This window comes from Schistocerca nitens, chromosome 6 (assembly GCF_023898315.1).
Source record: "Schistocerca nitens isolate TAMUIC-IGC-003100 chromosome 6, iqSchNite1.1, whole genome shotgun sequence".
Lineage (NCBI taxonomy): Eukaryota > Metazoa > Arthropoda > Insecta > Orthoptera > Acrididae > Schistocerca > Schistocerca nitens.
In genome coordinates, this window is record NC_064619.1 from 593,221,134 (window position 1) to 593,243,771 (window position 22,638).

Consider the following 22,638-nt stretch of genomic DNA (forward strand, 5'->3'; position numbering starts at 1 on the left):
CCGCGGCACCATTACAGCACAGTTGTACGTCGCCATATTCTACACCCTGTTCTGTTGCTCATCGTGGTAAGCTGTCCTGACCTTACATTTCAGCAAGATATCTTTCGCCCACACACGGCAAAGGTTTCCACTGCTTGTCTTCTTGCATGCCAGACCATAGCTTGGCCAGCAAGGTCGTCGGATCTCTCCCCAAATGAGAACGTTGTAACATTATAGGCAGGGTCCTCCAACCAGCTCGGGATTTTGATAATTGGACGGAATTTGCCACTGTATTTCTCCCGAGAAAATCGAACAGTTCTAATACTGAAACACCAATCCGAGTAACAGCTTTCTTAGGGGCCATACGTGACTAACGCGTTACTGACTTAGTCAACTGTGAAGGACTTTCTCTTGAATAAATCATTTATTTTTGTGAAATTGTTACCATTTGCTTGTGTGTATACGTACGTCACATCTATCCATTTCATTCGGATAATTCTTTCATGGTGCGCCGGTTTGTGTCTAAGATTTTACGGAATACATACGTGTAACGGCTAGGTTCAGGTGAGTGTGATAATTTTCTTCAAACCCTTTACAATTTTATTTCCAGAACACCCATTAAAAGAAAATTTCATTCAAACCTTGATTCGATTTAAAAAAATTATTTAATTTTAAACAGTGAAATTGGTATGCTTCTTCAAATTCTACAGCGGTAACAGATTGCAACTCCAATGTTTTGTGAAAGACACAACGGTAAAAAAAGTTCAATGAATAAATTTTTAAATCACCGATTACCCATGAATGGAAAAATAATGCTTTGACATGAACGACATTAAGCATAAATAAGATAAGGAACCTATAAAATTTTGCTTTACATAATTAATCATCTAGATTTACGGATACAGTCAATAAAATTTATAATAACTTGTCCTCAAACTGAGGTCCAATTAAATGTAGCTCCGATAAGCCTGGAGTTACTGCAGTCATAATCTTAAGACAGTTATCCTACCTTTTGGCGGCCACACCAACGGTGTCCTCAGTAACAACCACATCCTTTCTCGATCACAAACAAGCTAGCCAGTACTTCTGCGCGTGGAATGAGGTGCACCAGTGTCCACAAACCCTAGAGGCGACCATTAGGATACAGGATCACCCGATGGCAGGCGCCACAGTTGGCGGTACTGAGCCAACGAAAGCAAACATTTCCGAGTAGAGCTCCAGCGTCGACGATGCTGCCGATGGTGGCTGCAGGTTTCCACCTGGTGACGAATGAAACTCTTGTTGTCACTCCGCGGCAGATGGCACTCAGCTTATGTAGTATATGTCATAATCGAGCTATTCACATCGCTACCCAAGGGCCTAGTGGCAGAGACCCGCATACTAGTTAAAATGAATCGTAACAGGGGGGGGGGGGGGGGGGGCGAGAGTGAGAGAGAGACAGAATGCGCCTGACAACTGTTAGCGACACCGTTTAATATACATGTGTGTACAGAGGCTGAGCCTTGGAAGATGTAGCACCCACTTTATTTTGTGAATGGTTCACAATATCAAAACAAAGTTTCCAGCAAAAGTTAATACAAAGCGAGGCACGCAATTTTATGAGACGAGGAATACCCTTAATTTTTGTATAAGGCCCATCTAATACGCAACAGGCTATCATGTATTATGGATTGAAATGAATGTTATCTCACTCTGTGTATTAGTCATATGATATTTAAATATATGTTAAAATGCTGTAGTTTCTCTTGCATATTGCTCATATTAAGAGTTTTGTTTCAGTCTACATGATTCACTTTACTTACGAAAAACTTGTTATCCGGAAATATCTATGTTGACTTGTTTCGTTGTTGAAAATTATGATACAGTAACTTCCATACATATATTAAATTTACTAGTTTAATGTAGAGCTTTAAGCGGTCTAACATACTACTTGGCTGTATATCGGTAGCTAGCACATAGGCGCGTGAAATGTGGTTTGTGTTGCAGATGTGTCAGGAAGATGTTGCAGTGTAAAGTGCGCTTTGACAGTGGAAAACTCATGAGCTGAATGATCTAGGGAATTCTGAAGTGAAATACATGAAAAATTGCAACATGACGTATGAAGTTTTAATACATTTACTCTTTACTGCATTTACCAAATCGCATTGCAGACACATGAAGCAGCTACACTTAGCACATGAAAACAGTCTGGGAACATGTATTTTAATTTGTATCCTGTACATTATACATTTGTAATTATACATACTTCTTTGTACATTGCTGGGTTTTTCAGTGGCTAATGGAATATAATGACACATCATAATCATTTCCGTAGGATGTGTATAGTCACATCACTTACATATAGCGATGGATAAACAATGCAAAAGTTCATCACCCAATCACTTACAGCCGTTATAAGAACATAAACGGTTACCAGGAATATGCAAGGAAAATGATAGAATAGAGACTTCACCATGGATAGTACACAAGAGTAGTAATATAACAGTCATAGTGAATAGCTCCACTACAAGAATCATTATTAGCCAAGAATGAAAATTTACGATGTTACAGTGTAGATCATCCAGATAGCTTCACAAAAAACAAAGAAATATTGTTGCAAACTCTTTATCAATGGATATCATGGAAACATTTATCGAACAGCTGAAAAGTTGAAATTCATAGACTGTCTGGTTGGACAGCTTACATCACTTCACACTTAACACCATTCTGTGAAGGAAGAGAAAGAAAACACAAAAAACTTTGGGAGACCTCAGTCATCAATTAATTCACCACACACATACATTTCTTTTACTTAAAAATGTTGAAAAATGTGTAAGTCAACACGGCTCACATATTATTTCATTAATTTACGTTCATTCAGTTGCCATTAAAATGATCATAATTACCACACCAAAACTGAGGGAAAGTTATCTTCACATGGATATTCGATATCCTATTTCTTTAATTAGCATTTTTGTACCAGTAAACTACAATTCAGTTAGTTCTGTGGTGATTACACTTGATTTCTGCATCAGCCAATCTGCATGTATATGCATGATAACATACTAAGACACCTCATACTCCATAAAATAAATACCAACCAACCTACTTTCTAAACGTACAGTACTACAAAATATCTGAATCCTAAATGATAAAATTCATATCTAACCAGTCAACTGTACTCTCCTTAATTCCCTTGAAAAAAGGAATAGGCTGCACTGCACCTACCAGTAGCAAAATAAATAAACGTTACTGCAGGGAGTAGTCCTATTCTTTTATTACACTTATAAATATCAACTCAAAGAGATATTGTACTACTCTTTCAGGCACCAGAAATCATAAGTCCTAATTCTCCAGAATAAGGCTAAGCAGTGAAAAGTCATTTGGATTACTGCCCAACTTTAATCATGACTATACCAGGAGACATCATCCAGTAACGACCTCCACTTGTGGGGAAACAAATGATCATCGTCATACCTCCTCCTAATCCACGAGATATCCCCATGAAAATCACAAACTTCAGTGTTTCATCCTCTCATCCTCTACTTTTTGGGGAAATTATAAGCACACCAAAACATCTCAAATAACCTCGTAAACAGTTATCAACACAACGTCAAGCAAAACTAACTACATTCTTCATTTGAAAACATCAAAGCTAACAATCTTATACACAATCATAATCCAGAGCGGCCATTAAGAAACATACTGAAGTGTCACTGCAACATAAGCCATATCAGGTTTTAATCTCAATTATTCCTTACCTGACACAGCTTATCGTCAAGCACACAGCCTGTCTTAATCAGTTTACGTTCTTTTACATAGACATAAACACATTTTCTTACAGAGCACTAACTTTTTAAACAGCTTTCAGTCCAAATCCACAGACTGTAAAAGGTCGACAATGCTGGACACAGAACCGACCAGTGATATAGAACTGTACAGAAACTAAGATGAAACATCCACTACGACAGCTGAAGTGACCTTGTCCTCAATATGCTCATCATACACCCAGTCAGTACATGTTTCTGAGGATTAAGACAGTAACAACGATTCGTTTTAGATTCCCGTTTATCCTCCCAGTATACTTCCAATGATTCATTAAAGATGGAGTATGCATCATGTCCTTCACATCACGCACACATGTCAAACAGCCCTAAAGACAGCCACTTGCAAATCAAAATTCGCTCATCGACATGCACTTACAGAACTATCATTTCGGCTGCAAAACTCTGTAATCATCCAGTACAGAAAGAAAATGTAAGAAAAGGTCAACATTCACTACATATCAGGCACACGTATCATTCACCTCATGTATGAAACCTCGCTATACAGAAAACGTCCACTCATGATCAAATGCTGCAGTGCCAGGTCCAAATAATATTCGTCGAAGATGAAATTGCATAAAACTTGCAGATAATAATTTAATGAATTAATAAAAGTTAATGTGAGAAAATACGTATCACACATAATCACTGTCATTATTAAAACATCACGATCAAGATCATCCCAAATTATGACATTAATGCTCGAAATTGAAAAATCACTGTACACTTCTACATAAGTCCTAATCTTCAATAACATTGAATTGCACATCACATACATCTACTCACATGGAAGACACCATTTTCTCAAATGACAGTTGCCCTGTAAACACAAAATAAAGTTTTTGAGAAATTCACTCAAATGAGAACACACTGAAGCTGCTTTCTACACAAAAAAACACCTAAACTGCCCAGCTATACAAACGACTATGAACTCGCACATAATGAAAAACATGAGATATTTTACAGAGAATATAAGGGGCACTCAAATGAAAACGAAACACATGAAAAAGTAAGAAAACTATTTATTACTTAAAAGTGTAGGCCATAACAGTTAATACATTTATACCAGTGTAAGAAAATACGGCCAATGCCTTCATTCAAAAATGTTTGACACTGCGTACGGAACCATAATTGTAGCCAGAAATGGACCTCTGCATCTGAAGCAAATCTATGGTCACGAACGTCTTTCTTCAGGGCTCCAAAATTATTTAAATCGCATAGGGAGATATTGGAGCTCTGAGGAGGATATGTAAGTGCAGCATAGCCGAAACGACCTTGGAAACATATGTCCCCCTCACAAATGCATTGGAAGCCCCTGCAGAAATATTCAGCAATGTAATCTTTATAGCCGTCCATAACAGTGAAAGCGTCTCCGGAGCGGAATTTTGTGCACAAACTGACCTCTCGATTATGTCTTATAAAATTTAGATGGGTGTTCGGATCATTCCCTCAAACTGTCCAATATGTTCCTCAAGCCAGTCGCCAAAACTGTGCCCCATGACATGGCGCATTGTCATCAATAAAAATTCTATCGTAGTTTGGGAAAATAAAGTCCATGAATGGCTACAGATGGTCTCAACCATTTCCAGTCAATGATCAGTTCAGTTCGACGAGAAGATAGAGTCCAGACCATGTAAGCCCAGCCCCACCATCATGAATCACCATCACCATCAGCATTGCTTATGTGATAATGAGATAAAGGAGGAACAACATGAACCAGGCTTGGAGACTGTCAGGGACATTGTTGAAAATAGTTTACGATTAGGTAAAAAGACAGTAAATAAAGTTGTATTGAAGCAAAGTGAGTTCACAGCTACTGTGGTTCCTTTTATTGATTCTTCTTATTAAATATGAGAGTGTTTTTTGCCAATAGTGATTCAACAAAAGGTTAAGCTTACAAACATGTCATGCTTTTTCTGATAGACAAACTGTGCTCGTTTCTGTGGCCAGATGGGTGTTAGGCGATGCTTAATTTGAAGTATTCTGTATGTGAGTCCATGGTTAATTTGAATTATTCTGGCGACTCCTGGATAAATGGAGCTCTAATGTCCCTGCAACTTAGCGAGTTTGATATGAGACGCTTCGTTCTTCAATTCGTGTGGTACCACTGGTAAAAATTGCGGAACGAAGCTGGCGGTAAGTCTTTCGCGACTGGCTTGAAGAATATACTGTGCACAAACTGACCTCTTGATTATGTCCCATAAAACTTAGGTGGGTGTAGAGAGCGTTCACTCGAACTGTCCATTGTGTCCTTCAAGCAAGTCGCGAACAACTGTGCCCCGTGACATGGCGCATTCTCATCGATAAAATTTCCATCGTAGGTTGAGAACATGAATGGCTGCATATGGTCTCAATTATTTCCAGTCAATGATCAGTTCATTTTGACGAGACTATTCGGTCCAACCCATGTAAACCCAGCCCCACCATCATGAATCACCATCAGCTTGCGCAGTGTCTTGTTGAAAACTTGGGCCCGTGGCTTCGTGGGGTCTGCGCCAAACTCGAACCCTACCACCACCTCTTACCAGCCCAGATCTGAATTCATCTGATCAGGTCACGACTGTCCGGTCGTCTAGCGTTGTAGTTGTCTAGGGTTGTAGGTGTTAGTAGAAGGCACTCGCGCTGCCATAGCCCATTAATGGCAAATTACGACGCTATGGCTTAACCGATACGACCGTTATACGTCCCACATTGATTTTTGGGGTTATTTTACGCGGTGTTGCTTGTATGTTAATATTGATAACCCTACACAAACGCCCGACCGAGCGAGGTGGCGCAGTGGTTAGCACATTGGACTCGCATTAGGGTGGACGATGCTACCAACCCACGTCCGGCCTTCCTGATTTAGGTTTTCCGTGATTTCCCTAAATCGCTTCAGGCAAATGCCGGGATGGCTCCTGTGAAAGGCACGACCGACTTCGTTTCCCATCCTTCCCTAATCCGATGGTACCGATGCTCTCGCTGTTTGGTCCCTTCCCCCAAATCAGCCAAACCAAACCACAAACGCCGCTGCTCTCGGTCACTAAGTGAAGGCCGCCGAACACTTTGATGGAGGTGGTGAAAGGTAATGTCTGAAATCTGTTATCCTCGGAACACACCTGACACTGTGGATCTCGGAATATTTAATTCCGTAACGATTTCTAAATCTGAACGTGTTATGTGTCTAGTTCCAACTACTATTCCGCGTTAATCCCGTCGTGAGGCCATAATGACGTCGAATTTTTTTTCACATGAGTACAAATGACACGTCTGCGAATGCACTGCCCTTTTATTCCTTGGTTACGTGATACTACTGCCACCTGTAATGGTACATATCGGCATCCCATGACTTTTTTCAGCTTAATAACAGAAGGTACGGTACCGACACATTCCCTGACAGCGAGCCAGATGCTGGAGTTTCTCTCCGCACTTTTTACCAGTGGTATCACACGAATTGATAGATGAAGCGTCTAATATCAAACCCACGAAGTTGCAGGCACATTAGAGTCCCATTTATCCTGGTGTCACCAGAATAATTCAAATTAAGCATTGCCTCACATACAGAATACATCAAATTAAGCATCGCCTATTATCCACCTGGCTACAGATACGAGCACAGTTTGTTTTTCAGAAAAGTCATGACATCTTTGGAAGCTTAACCTTTCGTTGTATGACTGTTGACGAAAACACACTCATGTTTAATAAGAGGAACCAATGAAAGTAACCACAGTAGCTGTGAAATCACTTTGCTTCACTAAAACTTTATTTACTACCTTCTTTCCTAATAGTAAACTGTCACTGTAAGTACCCCTGGTTGAGGTTCTTCTTCTGCTCTTGTCTCACATTTAATGAGAGGTGAACAAGTTCAATAACTGCCTCCTCCTGAAAAGCTATAGCCTCCACATAATCACAACCACTGTCGGGCTATGTGACCTCTGAACTCTGGCCAAAACTAACAATTTTCTGTACTACAGCAGTAGCCAGTTAGTCAACCTGTGTAACAGCATTCCGTACCTCAGTTTGCTCCTGTAATTCAGTGGTCATATATTTTGATTGTGTTTTGTTTTCCTTATTGATCTCTCAAGATTATTGTCGATTTGTTTCCTTTTACTGCTTCATAATCAGACTTCATTTTCTCAGTAGCAACCCTCATCTGTCATCCTATTGGTTCACATAATTCATTAGTACTAATTTTCATTGGTTTTACTAACTCCCTATGACTGTCTTCCTGTCTTCCTGTAAATGACGCCAATGCATTGTAAGACCGGTATCTTCCTGAAAGTCACATCCCGCAGTCAAACACAGTAGTACCGCGAGTGAGCTGATAAAATAAATTAAAATGGAGTTCCAGATGTTGTTCTGGGTACTGCCAAAGTCACAATAACAGCTAATGTGTATACGGCCCGTGTATCTTCCTGAAAGTCACATCCTGCAGGCAAACACAGTAATACCGCGAGTGAGCACTTCGTGAATCTTAAGATGAAATCTAAAGAGGAGGTCGACGGTACAAAGACGTGTAACCATACCGGATAGCCCGGTAATTTAAATCCCATCGCGAACAGAAATCTGTTATGTCATTAAACAACAAACAGATACTTAAAAAGTTTTCGAAAATTTTGTGCAAAAAGTATTTGTATCACCTCTAAGCTGTGTGTAGTACGCTATTTATCGTAACTGTACTTGTTCTAACAGATCCAGTTTCTTGCCTTTATCTTGTGCAAGTAAAGTAGTAAGGTTATCGTTAGTTTCCCACGTGGAGTGTCCGGTTTCATGAATATGCGTGGTTACGGCTGACATCTCGACGCTGATAAGCCTAAAAGCGTTCCTATATTCCACATTCAACGTAAAGGACTCATCAGTTTGTGCTATGTAGCTAGCATTACACTTCTTATACTGAATTTTGTAGCTACAAGACCTTCCGTATATGTCGACTTCAAGTTGTAAATTGCATATTAGCTTAAATCCCAGCGTACAGCTTGTTTCAAATGCGGCATCGATTTTAAAATATATGAAAATAGTTTCGACTCAGTATTACACGCGGCGTTCTCCTGTACGTTCTTGCACTGTTTTTGCGTATTCTCAGAGTTTTAGAATGAACCGTAGCACTGGCTAGATGTTTTATGAGGTTTAGTTCATTCGTTCTCTGTTGCTCATTCATCGGGAGTTCAAACACTCTAGCCATTAGACAGAGAAAGGCAGAATATTTTTGACTTTCTGAATGACATTTACTGCGTATCAATTTATCTGTTGATGTCGACTCCCTAAGCACTTTGGGTCCAGGCCTGCCACCTGGCTTCATGTTATTAATATCGTGAAATTGCTGTTCGCCAATTTTTTCCTATTCTACGGTCAAATCACTTTTTGAATATAAGTAATTAAATTTCTTCTCTTAGAAATAAATTTTATATGCAAAATCCCGACTGGCTATGGGCTACACTATATCTGAAACCACAAGGGACGACTTCACTAACCATCTTGAAGCACAAAATATCCAGCAGATAAAATTTTACACTACAACTGCTATGCAGGTGGTATGCTACTTCTGATCGATGGGGGAACATAGCAGTTATCGAAATTGTAAATATACTTAATAACTTACTTGAGAAAACTAAATTCACTGTAGAGCAGTAGAAAAATGGTGAACTGCAATTTCTCGATCTTAATATTATGGAGCAAGATGGAAGGCACGCCTTAAGACTCTTCAGGAAACCGACAACGACAGATATTTTGATATAAACTAACCCCTGTCATCCCAATAGCTACAAACTTTCAGCCCTTTGCTGTCTAATAGATAGAGCATTTAAAGACCCCATGAATGACCGAGAAGAACGACTGAGTGAACATCATGAAACAGCTACCCTGAGATAAACTTCCCAAGAAAATACTATGAATAAATCTCTACGCACGAACAGTACACGAAGTTAAGGAGAATTCTGTGTGGAATAGGAGGAACGTCACAGTTCAATGCAACGGTAATCGTTCTCAGAAAGTGGTCCATTTTTACTAATCTTTTACAGTCGATGAGGCATTTGAAATAAGCAACAAGTTTAGATTTAGGCTAAGAAACATTTTACATCATGAAATCGATAAATACGAAAGGGCTGTTATATACAAATTACAATGTAACATGTGTAATTCGACATACATAGGCCAAATTGATAGGTCTTTTAAATTAAAGTACAGAGAACAAAAGGACGCTTTTCGGCTTAATAGTTTCGAGCTTTGCATATTCATGAAAGCGGGCACTCCAAGTTGGAAATTGTTGAAAATCTGCCACTACAATTGGAGAGTACTAAAATAGCGTTGGTAGTCACAATACATGAAGCAAACAGAGTAGAGGTGATATAAATAACATTTTCAGAAATTCTTCAAATCTTTTTAAACATCTGATTATTATTTAGGGACTTTAAAGCATTCTGTTCACGATGGGATTTGAACTTATTGGCTACCCGGCATAGTTATACGTCTATCTTCCTTCGGTCTTCTCTTCGTATGTCATGTTAAGATTCACAAGCGCGCACTCGTTGTATACCTGTGTTTACCGACGGGATGTGGCTTCAACGGATATATACAGACTGTGTACGCATATAGCTGCTATTGTAACACCGCCAGTACCTAGCACAACACACAGAATACTGTTTAAACTACTTCATCAGTCGACAGTGATGTGAAAGTACATCATAAGAGGTCACAGCTACAGTGGCGTGGTCAGGTTATTCTATTACTATTTTTCTTCTTGTTTATTTTTTTTTATATTGGTGACGTTTAGAGATTGTTGTATGTTATTCCGAAGATGAAGATAAATGTTACTTACACAGTAAATAGGTATCAGACTATAAATATTAAGATTGATTTTTACAACCATAACATCATATTCGTTATGGATAAAATCAAAGAGAGTAACAAACTCGTGAATAACAATTTTTTAAATTCTGAGAAGCAAGCATACAGTACTTCAATTAATGCTGAAAAAATGAAATTGTTTCACATTCATAATTACACAGAATAGATCACAAATTAACCATTAATAAATGTAACAAAAATCTGAAATTTGCAGAAGAGTACCACACAAAGTAACTATGTTCGCAGCCAGCGAAACACCAGCAGCGTATACATAATAAGTTCTAATATACAGGCATCAAATGCAATGCAATCAGATAAAAAGATAGCTATGAAATATTCGGTGACTGAGATAACTGAATAGTGTGCTCACATACGTAAATGCTTTTTACATTGACCCGAAAAACCTGAAGTAATACAAATTGCAATTAAGCTGAAAAATGTATCCATCGAAACAATTCGCAAGCAAGAAGTCCATATGCAATAGTCCTTTGGACAGGGACAACATGAAATGACAAAAAAATCTGTACAAGCTGAATAATGTTCTAAACATGGTTTATCAGACCTGTCAAGATTCAGAAATGACACTGAAAGGACTTGATGAAAGCTACACTAACTAATGCGCGATCAGAAAAACCAAAATTCATATCTTGTTAGAAAATAAGATACAAACCGACGTAAATTACAATTAACTACTAAACTGTACTCCTCAGAAAATTTATTAGCAGGCAATCCTGACGGGTTTAAACCAAATGTAATATCTTTACATTGTCAGGATTTGATGAAAGATACAGTAGTAAAAGGATGGTCAGAAAATTCCGAAATCATATCCTGGTAGGATGTCCCCAGATGCTACCCTTCCGCCTTTTCATTCTTGGGTTACGTAAAAATATGTGCCTCAAAGATGCCCTGATTACAAGAACCGTTTCTTGAGACGTTTAGACCCATGAAACCATATAACAATGCTATCTGACTACATGATTTTTAAAGGAATAGAGAAAAAGTAGAACAGAAATAGCTCACTCTGTATAATGTTAAAATAATGGGCATAAATATCTTCTTGACTGAATTCTCTGGATGAACTGTGAGAAGCACAAGGCCTAACGTTAATAAAGTGCAAGTGACTCAGCATGGCTATGAGCACTGGTTACAGTTAGTCCAATTTTTTGGTCTAATCTTTCTATTTAGGAATCTGAATTTCAGAGACACAAAGCAGTTATGTCATAAATAATGTGATGAACTGACAGCCCTTTTGAAACTCCCACTGCGGACTTATCTTCTGGACTGTAAAAACAGGCAAAGAAAATTGACAAAACATACTGCTCATTGACTTTTTAAAATTTATATGTTGATTGAAACAAGGGTTTAGAAAAGTTGGTATCTCTACTGAAAACAAAAAAATTACTGTATTACTTGATAGTTTTATGTTGATTAAGGAGTGCACATTCAGTCTTAAAGATATAACAGTTTTGAAGTAGTGGCAGGCGATCACGAATAAACCTTAGATCCAGGAATAAGGAAATACGTAATGGGATTTAAAGCATAATTACGACCACCATGACACACACAACATCCGTTCATGTAGTACTATATCATTGTAGAAGAAGTGTTTAGAGAAAAATAGTTCCATATGAATGAGAAAGTTAGAAAAAATGTAACTAAGCACAAACGCGTTAAATTTAAACGCCCTACAATTTGGAAAGATTAGTGCATACCAGATTCTGCACCGTATTTCTAAAATAGCCATCTCACCAGATAAAAAATGTTTCAACTCAACTTAGATAAATATACACTATGGTTCTAACAGTGTTGTAAAGTCCACTACGCCAAACCATGCAATAGGAACGATAAAACAGGCAACCATTCATAGCATTAGGTCTGAAAACAAATAACTGAATCTTACTTCAGTTCCACGTAAATCATGGTCAGCCATAACAGTCTCTCACCACACCACCCAATGCCAATCACTAGTGTCCAACTAGACCCTTCATTGTGCTTTCAAAACTGATCGTTTCTAGAGAAACACACTACGTATGCACATCCCACTGGCCGCTGCATCTGTCCTGATAAAGTTCTTTCTTATAAATTCCTTTTGAGTGTGTCAATGTCAGCCAAGCAAACGGAGATCGATTGCTTGATACAGAATATATCTTCACACGAATTTCTGCCTTAGAATACACAAGAGAAAATCGGTCTGAAAGTAGTGATTATGACAGATAATTTTCTACTTGTACATACTGCAATGAAACTTCTGGCTACATGAAACAGGATCGTTCATGATTACTTGTACTGTATACACATATGTGTGAACTAAATTTGGTACCATGAAGTAATGATGTCATAAATTTTCGGTTCTATGTTCTCATGGGCGAAAGACTGTTTGTGAGGTATGAATTGGAATAGTAAAACCGTTATGGGAGCTAAGGAATAAATTAATTTTTTTGTCATGTTTAACGTGGAATTACCGGTATTATATCTGTCTTGACTGACATACTGCAAAAATACTGCTTACCTTTGCTAGAGCAGTGTACCCTTACTTCCACTGTTGATGATCTTTGAGTTCATCCAAGCTAGTGAGAACGATAGCGGTTGTTCGACTTATCAGTAGAAAATGTGCCGGGTCAAGGAGTTGCAATATGGGCTTGAGATGTACATTTGAGATACTGTGGTGGATATAATACAGTTAGTATACATGGGAGTGGGAAAACGATTCCACAAGCTATTTACCCATAGTATATTTTACGTTAATTTTTTCATATAACAGGATAATGACCGCTTGTTATAGACTTACTATGTACAAAACATAGAACTATAATTTCAGGAGTGTGTATCTAAAAGCTAGAAATCTTAATGAGTGCTAATAAAACATAAATTTCAAGAGTGTCTCGAATCTTGATCTGAGCTGTTATTTCCCAATATTTCCCTTATCAATAACAAATGCAGCTTTGGATATACGCATTAGGATAAACAGTTATATTCAATAGAAGATGAATGCGACCAATGTGTGTGAGCTGCACAACTAATTAAACAGTCTTATTGCCGAAAATGTAGTAAATTATGATGAAGGTTTACTGGTAAGAAGCTTATAATATTCAAACAACAATATTTTAAACAAAACAAGCTTATATAGATACGGTATAACATGTGGTTACATGTGTTTGCCGTGCTTTGGGGAGGGCAGCTATACAATTCAAGTGGCCTAATTAGTAAGTTGCCCCTGTATCATGGTGTGCTATGTGTATAGAGGTCCTATCCAGGTTTCATATTAGCTTTCGTTGGACATTGTAAAGCCATGTGTAACTTAATGCAATACAAATAATGATTCTACCCTAAATGAGTGGACGTTACCGTACCATAAACTATTTTAACATCTTTAGCTATCTGTAATGTTTCGTTTTATGATACTTTTCAGTCCTACTTCTTACAAGCGGTACATCACGCATTGCATCATGTGAAATGTTATAAGCGACCGACGCAAGAGGAATACACGGTGCCTCATAAGGTTAACATAGCCCAATACCTCTTAGACTCTACTGAATAACACCATGTAAAAATTTTTCAATATATATATATATATATATATATATATATATATATATATATATATATATATATATATATATACTCCTGGAAATGGAAAAAGAACACATTGACACGGTGTGTCAGACCCACCATACTTGCTCCGGACACTGCGAGAGGGCTGTACAAGCAATGATCACACGCACGGCACAGCGGACACACCAGGAACCGCGGTGTTGGCCGTCGAATGGCGCTAGCTGCGCAGCATTTGTGCACCGCCGCCGTCAGTGTGAGCCAGTTTGCCGTGGCATACGGAGCTCCATCGCAGTCTTTAACACTGGTAGCATGCCGCGACAGCGTGGACGTGAACCGTATGTGCAGTTGACGGACTTTGAGCGAGGGCGTATAGTGGGCATGCGGGAGGCCGGGTGGACGTACCGCCGAATTGCTCAACACGTGGGGCGTGAGGTCTCCACACTACATCGATGTTGTCGCCAGTGGTCGGCGGAAGGTGCACGTGCCCGTCGACCTGGGACCGGACCGCAGCGACGCACGGATGCACGCCAAGACCGTAGGATCCTATGCAGTGCCGTAGGGGACCGCACCGCCACTTCCCAGCAAATTAGGGACACTGTTGCTCCTGGGGTATCGGCGAGGACCATTCGCAACCGTCTCCACGAAGCTGGGCTACGGTCCCGCACACCGTTAGGCCGTCTTCCGCTCACGCCCCAACATGGTGCAGCCCGCCTCCAGTGGTGTCGCGACAGGCGTGAATGGAGGGACGAATGGAGACGTGTCGTCTTCAGCGATGAGAGTCGCTTCTGCCTTGGTGCCAATGATGGTCGTATGCGTGTTTGGCGCCGTGCAGGTGAGCGCCACAATCAGGACTGCATACGACCGAGGTACACAGGGCCAACACCCGGCATCATGGTGTGGGGAGCGATCTCCTACACTGGCCGTACACCACTGGTGATCGTCGAGGGGACACTGAATAGTGCACGGTACATCCAAACCGTCATCGAACCCATCGTTCTACCATTCCTAGACCGGCAAGGGAACTTGCTGTTCCAACAGGACAATGCACGTCCGCATGTATCCAGTGCCACCCAACGTGTTCTAGAAGGTGTAAGTCAACTACCCTGGCCAGCAAGATCTCCGGATCTGTCCCCCATTGAGCATGTTTGGGACTGGATGAAGCGTCGTCTCACGCGGTCTGCACGTCCAGCACGAACGCTGGTCCAACTGAGGCGCCAGGTGGAAATGGCATGGCAAGCCGTTCCACAGGACTACATCCAGCATCTCTACGATCGTCTCCATGGGAGAATAGCAGCCTGCACTGCTGCGAAAGGTGGATATACACTGTACTAGTGCCGAAATTGTGCATGCTCTGTTGCCTGTGTCTATGTGCCTGTGGTTCTGTCAGTGTGATCATGTGATGTATCTGACCTTAGGAATGTGTCAATAAAGTTTCCCCTTCCTGGGCCAATGAATTCACGGTGTTCTTATTTTAATTTCCAGGAGTATATATATATATATATATATATATATATATATATATATATATATGTCTGTACAGCTTCTGCATAGCAATACTGTGGTGTCATGTATCGATAGCACTTCATGCATGTCAAAGCTGGCAGTGGAATTGCAAGTTTCCATCAGATGCCAACAGTAGTCATGCATAATTCAACGAACCTGACGGTGCACTGATGTTGAGGATAGCTGCCAACATCTCCATATAGTGAGCGCCCTCTTCTGAGACAATATAGCATGTATGTCAGCAACCACACAGCCAACTCTCACTTAGAGCCATCTTTTTATGTGATGCTGCAGAGGCGCCGTCTAGCAGCTGCTTCCACACCAACATTTGTGTTTATTTTAGAGAGCCTCATTCTTGTTGACACTTAGAACTTGACTTACTTAATGCTACATTGTTTGTAATGAGTCTTCATACACTTGGAGAAATGCAAGCTCGGTAGATCTTCTGTTTACTGTGTTAACTTGTTTGTAAAGCTGTTCAGGTTTCCTGAACAGTTGCCACAACACTCTGTAGCCTACCTGTCATCACCATTGCATATGAAGCGTTACACAAGAGACACATCTATAATGTAGGCTGTTCGATATTTTACCACAATAGTTATGACACAGTACAGACAACCTAAGTAGTTCCTCTCTTTTTTTAACATCTGATGGTATGCTGGTCACATGCACATATGTACTTGGAATTAGTTGATATTGACGTACTTAACATTAGAAGTACTACGTAAGACATTTTTGACTCATGAGGGTTTTTCGAGGTCCATACCTCCTTCCACAACCGTCGCTGGACCAAACGCTACTGTGACATTTCATCATTTATGGTGTTGTACAGCTCAGCAAGGTCACCAATGGTCTCTTTAATTTTCCTGTAGGCAGTATCTATCTTATCCCTAGTGAAATGACCCTCTACATCCTTACATTTGTCCTCTAGCCATCCCTGCTTCCCCATTTTGCACTTCTGTCGATCTCATTTTTGAGACGTTTGTATTCCTTTTTGCCTGCTTCATTTACTGCAATTTCGTATCTTCTCCTTTCATCAAATTCAATATCTCTTCTTTTACCCAAGGGTTTCTATTAGCCCTCGTCTTCTGCTACCTTCACTATTTCATATCTCAAAATTACCCATTCTTCTCCTACTGTATTTCTTTCCCCCATTCTTGTCAATCGTTCCGTAATGCTCTCCCTCAAGCTCTCTACAATCTCTGTTTCTTTCAGTTTATCCTGGTCCCATCTCCCCATATTCCCACCTTTTTGCAGTTTCTTCTGTTTTAATCTACAGTTCATAACCAATAGATTACCGTCAGAGTCCACATCCGCCCCTGGAAATGTCTTACAATTTAAAGTCTGGTTCCAGAATCTCTGTCTTACAATTATATAAACTATCTGAGAGCTTCCAGTGTCTCCAGGCTTCTTCCATGTATACAACCTTCTTTTATAATTCTTGAACCAAGTGTTAGCTATGATTAAGTTATGCTCTGTACAAAATTCTACTAGGGGGCTTCCTCTTTCATTCCTTACTCCCATTCCATATTCACCTTCTACGTTTCCTTCTCTTCCTTTTCCTGCTATCGAATTCCAGTCACCCACGACTATTAAATTTTCGTCTCCTTTCACTATCTGAATAATTTCTTTTATCTTATCATACATTTCATAAATCTCTTCATCATCTGCGGAGGTAGTTGGCATATAAAATTATGCTACTGTGGTAGGTGTCGGCTTCGTATCAATCTTGGCCACAATAATGCGTTGACTATGCTGTTTGTAGTAGCTTACCGGCATTCCTATTTTCTTATTCATTATTAAATCTACTCCTGCACTACCCCTATTTGATCTTGTATTTACAACCCTGTATTCACCTTACCAGAAGTCTTGTTCCTGCTGCCACCGAACTTCACTAATTCCCACTATATCTAACGTTAACCTATCCATTTCCCCTTTTAAATTTTCTGCCTAAGGCATCTGACATTCCACGCTCCAATCCGTAGAACGCCAGCTTTCTTTCTCCTGATAACAACGTCCACCTGAGTAGTCTCCGCCCGGAGATCCGAATGGGGGCTTATTTTACCTCCGGAATATTTTACCCAAGAGGAAGCCATCATCATTTAACCATTCAGTAAAGCTGTATGCCCTCATGAAAAATTACAGCTGTAGTTTCCCCTTGCTTTCAGCTGTTCGCAGTACTAGCACAGCAAGGCCGTCTTGGTTAGTGTCACAAGGCCAGGTAAGTCAATCATCCAGACTGTTACCACTGCAACTACTGAAAGTGCTGCTGCCCCTCTTCAGGAACCACACATTTGTCTGGCCTCTCAACAGATACCCCTCTGTTGTAGTTGCACCTACGGTACGGTATCTGTATCGATGAGGCACGCAAGCTTCCCCCACCAGGGTCCATGTTTCATGGGGGTTCTCATAGCCTACCAAGAGGAAAAGAAAGAAATTATATCCTTCTGAGTAACATGCATGCCAGATGTAAGCTGACTGAGGATACTGAGCGGAAACTTTCAGAACCTGTGGAGTTTTATAATGAAACTAAAGGTGGAGTCGATATAGTTGACCAAATGGCTAGACACTACAGTGCCCAAGCTGGCACCCACCGACCATGGCCTGTGTGTGTCTTCTACAATATTCTCGACCTTGCCATGATCACTGCTCACACAGTTTTTAAGTTATTTACCCCAAAGTTTCCTCGCTCAGACTTTATCTTCACAGTAGCAGATGAACTTGCTGCATTCTACAAATTGCAGTGAGGAGCCAATCTCCCGTCTCCCATACCGGTGCTGGCCAATATGGAAATAGAAGGTGTTATCAAATTCAGGTTTCCTGCAAACAACAAAACAAAAAATGGGAATAAAACATCAAACGTAAGCTTCAAGTGCAACAAATGTGTGTGCAAAAGCTGCCAAGCAAAATCTCTTGTCCATGTTAGGTAATTCTGTCAAGTCTTTGTTCCTCAAGATTTCTAAATATTTATAATTATAGACTAAAGTTATTTGATCTTATGATTTAGTTTTCCGATTACAATAAGCAAGGAAACACACAGAGCTTTTCAGTCACCTGCTGCGTTTTAGAATCTCTCACAAATACTCTGCACTTCATTTGTCTGTATTAGTAAAGATACTATTGGTACTAGCATAAAGAAAATGTTTTGATTCTGTTTCAACCTTTGTAACATTGTTTTACTTACTTGTTTTAATGATGACTGTTGAAACACTGGAATTTCTTCTGTAAAATTTAAAACAAAACAAAAATTGTCTTTGAAAATATGTGTTCGACACTATGCTATTCATTTCAGAGACCAAATTGTCCTTTTGTTACACTTCACAGTCTTCCTGAACATATTGTCAACAAAGCGGAACTTAAAATACTAATAAAACTAAAATACTAATAAAACAGTGGTTTCCTACTATGGGTAAAAAATGACGCACATGGTACTACTAGGGGTATGGCGAAGTCCGGTACTTCTAGTGTTAATTCATGAATTTTTTTAAGTACTTTGAGATATTTAGGTGTATTATTTTGTACTTTGCAACAAGTGGTATGTCTGATATACCCATGGTCCTGATGTAGTTAACTCATAAGATTATTTTTAGAAATACTTGGAAGTATTTAGATGTTTTATTTTGTACAGTGTAACAGATGATATGTTTGATGTCTCTATGGCCCTTACGATGGTGTATTGTAACACCGAAACTGGTGTGTATGAATATAAGGTTGATGGTTTCATCTGTTCTACATACAAGACATGGTAACAGAAGTAGGCAGAGCATGTCCGTTTCGATATAGACAGACATGTACACAATGGCTATTCCACGTAATTTGAAACTCTGAGACTAGTTAGTACTCTGGACTGGAACGAGTGAGGTGGTACAGTGCTTAGCAAACTGGACTCGTACTCGGAGGACGACGGTTCGAACCCGCGTCCATCCAACCGATTTAGATTTTTCGTGATTTCCCTCAATCACTTCAGCCAAATGCCAGGGCTGTTCCTTTCACAGGGCACGGCCAACTTCCTTCCCCATCCGTCCCTAATCCGATGGGACCGATGACTTCGCTGTTTGTTCCCCTTCTACAAACCAACCAAGCAACCCTGGGTTGGCATTGGGGAGGACTACGACTTAAATCCCCATCTTTGCCGATCAGTTTTAGGTTTTTTGTTATTTCCTAAAGATCGCTACAGGGAAATGGTCGGGTGGTCCATTTGAACAGGATACGGCCGAATTTCTTCCCCATCCTTTTGTAACCCGAGCTTGTCCTCCGTCTCTGATGATCGCTGTGTTGACGGGACGTTGAACTCGAAACCTTCCTTCCTAATTTCGAGCACAATAGTGCACAGTGGTGCCCTCTAGATGGGTCTCTGGTGTTGCAGCAGCGCCTGTGAGGCGCGTTTCCGCGTGGGGGGGGGGGGGGGGGGAGGGGTTCGTGCTGTGCGGCAGCGGTATCTGGCGCTGACAGCTGCTGCCGCGGAGGATAGCGCAGCGCGGCGGCACAGCACAGCACAGTACAGCACAGTGGGGCACAACGCGCGACACGAGGTGACGACGACTGTGGCGGAGGCGCAGGGCCGCGCAGGCATTCCGTTTGTCAGCGCACAGCAGAAAGGTGGCTCGGCGCGACCGAGAGGCGGCCCGGCCCAGTCGCTTTGTTTGAATTAGCAGATTGTAGTCGGCGAGCGCGCGCCATGTCTGGATTTAGCAGAGAATTATACAATACAGGATCCCAGGCGCCGGGATAAGGCGGCAGCGGAATGGGGGTGAGGTGACGAGACAGCGGGGCTGCCGAGCCGGGATTTGTTAATGGAAATTGATAAGAAGGACGGAGCGTCGACAACTGCTGGCAACTGCCTGCAACGGCGCGGCCCAGGAATTAAGTAAGGCTGCCGGAATGCGGCGATGGGATTTAATTCGGCGCTAAGTGAATGGCGCAAGTTTTAATGGAGGAGAGAGCGAGAGAGCGGGAGACAGAGGTGAAGGACAGAGAGAGAGAGAGAGAGAGAGAGGGAGCAGACAGAGGCGTCGCGTGAACTTCACCCGATCCCCCACCCCTTTGACCCACCCTCCTGCCCCGCCGCGCCAAACTTGCCGCGATCCCCGCCGACTGTCACCCCCCCCCGCCCCCCCCACCCCCCAGCAGTCGGGTCGGGCGCAGTATGGACGCGGGCTCATCGCCCGGTCCATAATTATCGCCAATGGGTGTGAAACAAGCAGACGCCCCTCACCGGCGATTTGACTAGCTCCACACCAGCACTTACATTAATGACTCACGCCGAATTGAGCACGAGATCACAATTGCCACATTTTTTTCCCGGCTCTCCTGTTCTGCTCAGCGATTTATACAGCTACGAGGAATGAAATAAAAGTGCAGCAAAAAATTTCCAGTAGTACTCTTCTGCCTCCATGTCGCTAGTTTTATTTCTAACAATTAATATTCAAATTTAATATTAATATTTGAGACTAAGAAACTATATTATTCAGTGCTACTCCACACCATGATCCGAGAGATACTGACGTCCAATCAATACATCTAAACTTGCCATAAGTGACAGTCTTTATTGTCGATATGACTGTTATTCGTACACTTCACTTACCGACCACAAAGATTCAAGAATATCGGATTTGTACGTATTGGTCATTAGTACGGAATATTAATAGTCTCAATCAAACTATACATCTTAAACTATGTTTAAAATATTTCCGAGTTGAGAAAAGGTAGTACAGCTGTGCATAAATAAAGATGAACCATACACCTCAACATTGTTACGGTGGTTTGCCTGCCTCAGATATACAGGGAGCCGTGCAACCACAACGGAGGGATGTATCTTAAAGCACTGCGTCTTCACTCCACAAGTGGCCCATCGGGAACATCCGACCGCCGTGTCATCCTTAGATAAGGATGCGGATAGAAGGGGCGTGTGGTCAGCACACCGCTCTCCCGGTCGTTACGATGGTTTTCTTTGACCGGAGCCGCTGCTATTCGGTAGAGTAGCTGCTCAATTGGCATCACGAGGCTGAGTGCACCCCGACAAATGGCAACAGCGAATGGCGGCCCGGATGGTCACCCATCCAAGTGCCGGCCTAGCCCGACAGCGCTTAACTTCGGTGATCTGACGGGAACTGGTGTATCCACTGCGGCAAGGCCGTTGTCTGATATATGTTAAGATGCCAGATAAAAGCGAGATTCCTGCAGAGGTGTAGCAGCCTCTTCAGTAGCTGGCAGGGTCAAAATCAGCCAAAATAGTCTTGCTGTGCTGGTACTGCGAACGGCTAAAAGCAGGGGATTGTAGCTCTACTGTATGGTTACATGATGATAGCTTCCTGCCGGCCGGGGTGACGGAGCGGTTCTAGGCACTACAGTCTGGAACCGCGCGACTGCTACGGTCCCAGGTTCGAATCCTGCCTCGGGCATGGATGTGTGTGATGTCCGTAGGTTAGTTAGGTTTAAGTAGTTCTAAGTTCTAGGGGACTGATGACCTCAGCTGTTAACTCCCATAGTGCTCAGAGCCTTTTGAACCATAGCTTCCTCTTGGGTAAAATATTCTGAATGTAAATTTGTCCCCCATTCGGATCTCCTGGTAGCGATTACTCAGGAGGTTGTCGACATCAGGAGAAACAAAACTGGGATACTACTGAGATACTATTCACCGCTGTGTGGAATGTTATGTCCGTTATTTGGGTAGGCAGGTCAGAAAATTTAAAAAGGCAAGTGGATCGGTTGAAATCAGATATAGTAGGAATTAGTAAAATTCGGTTACTGGGGGAATAGGTGAGCTGAGTGTGGGGTTGTAAATACGAAAGTAAGCAGGAGTAATGCAGGAGTACATTTTATTATGAATAACAAAATAAGAATGTGAATAAACTGGTATTAACAGAATAACATATGTATTATCATAGCGAAGATAAATAAGGAGTGTGTGATGAGGTAAAAGAAATTAATCAAATAGTTAAGGGAGACGAAACTGTAATTGTGACGTTCTGTTGGAATC

At 41.1% G+C, this 22,638-nt stretch overlaps 1 pseudogene; it reads right to left on the reverse strand.

Annotated features, from left to right (window-relative positions):
- Positions 1-21,682: 21,682 nt before the first annotated feature.
- On the reverse strand, positions 21,683-21,800 carry LOC126191934 (5S ribosomal RNA; annotated as a pseudogene).
- Between the last annotated feature and the right edge of the window lie 838 nt (positions 21,801-22,638).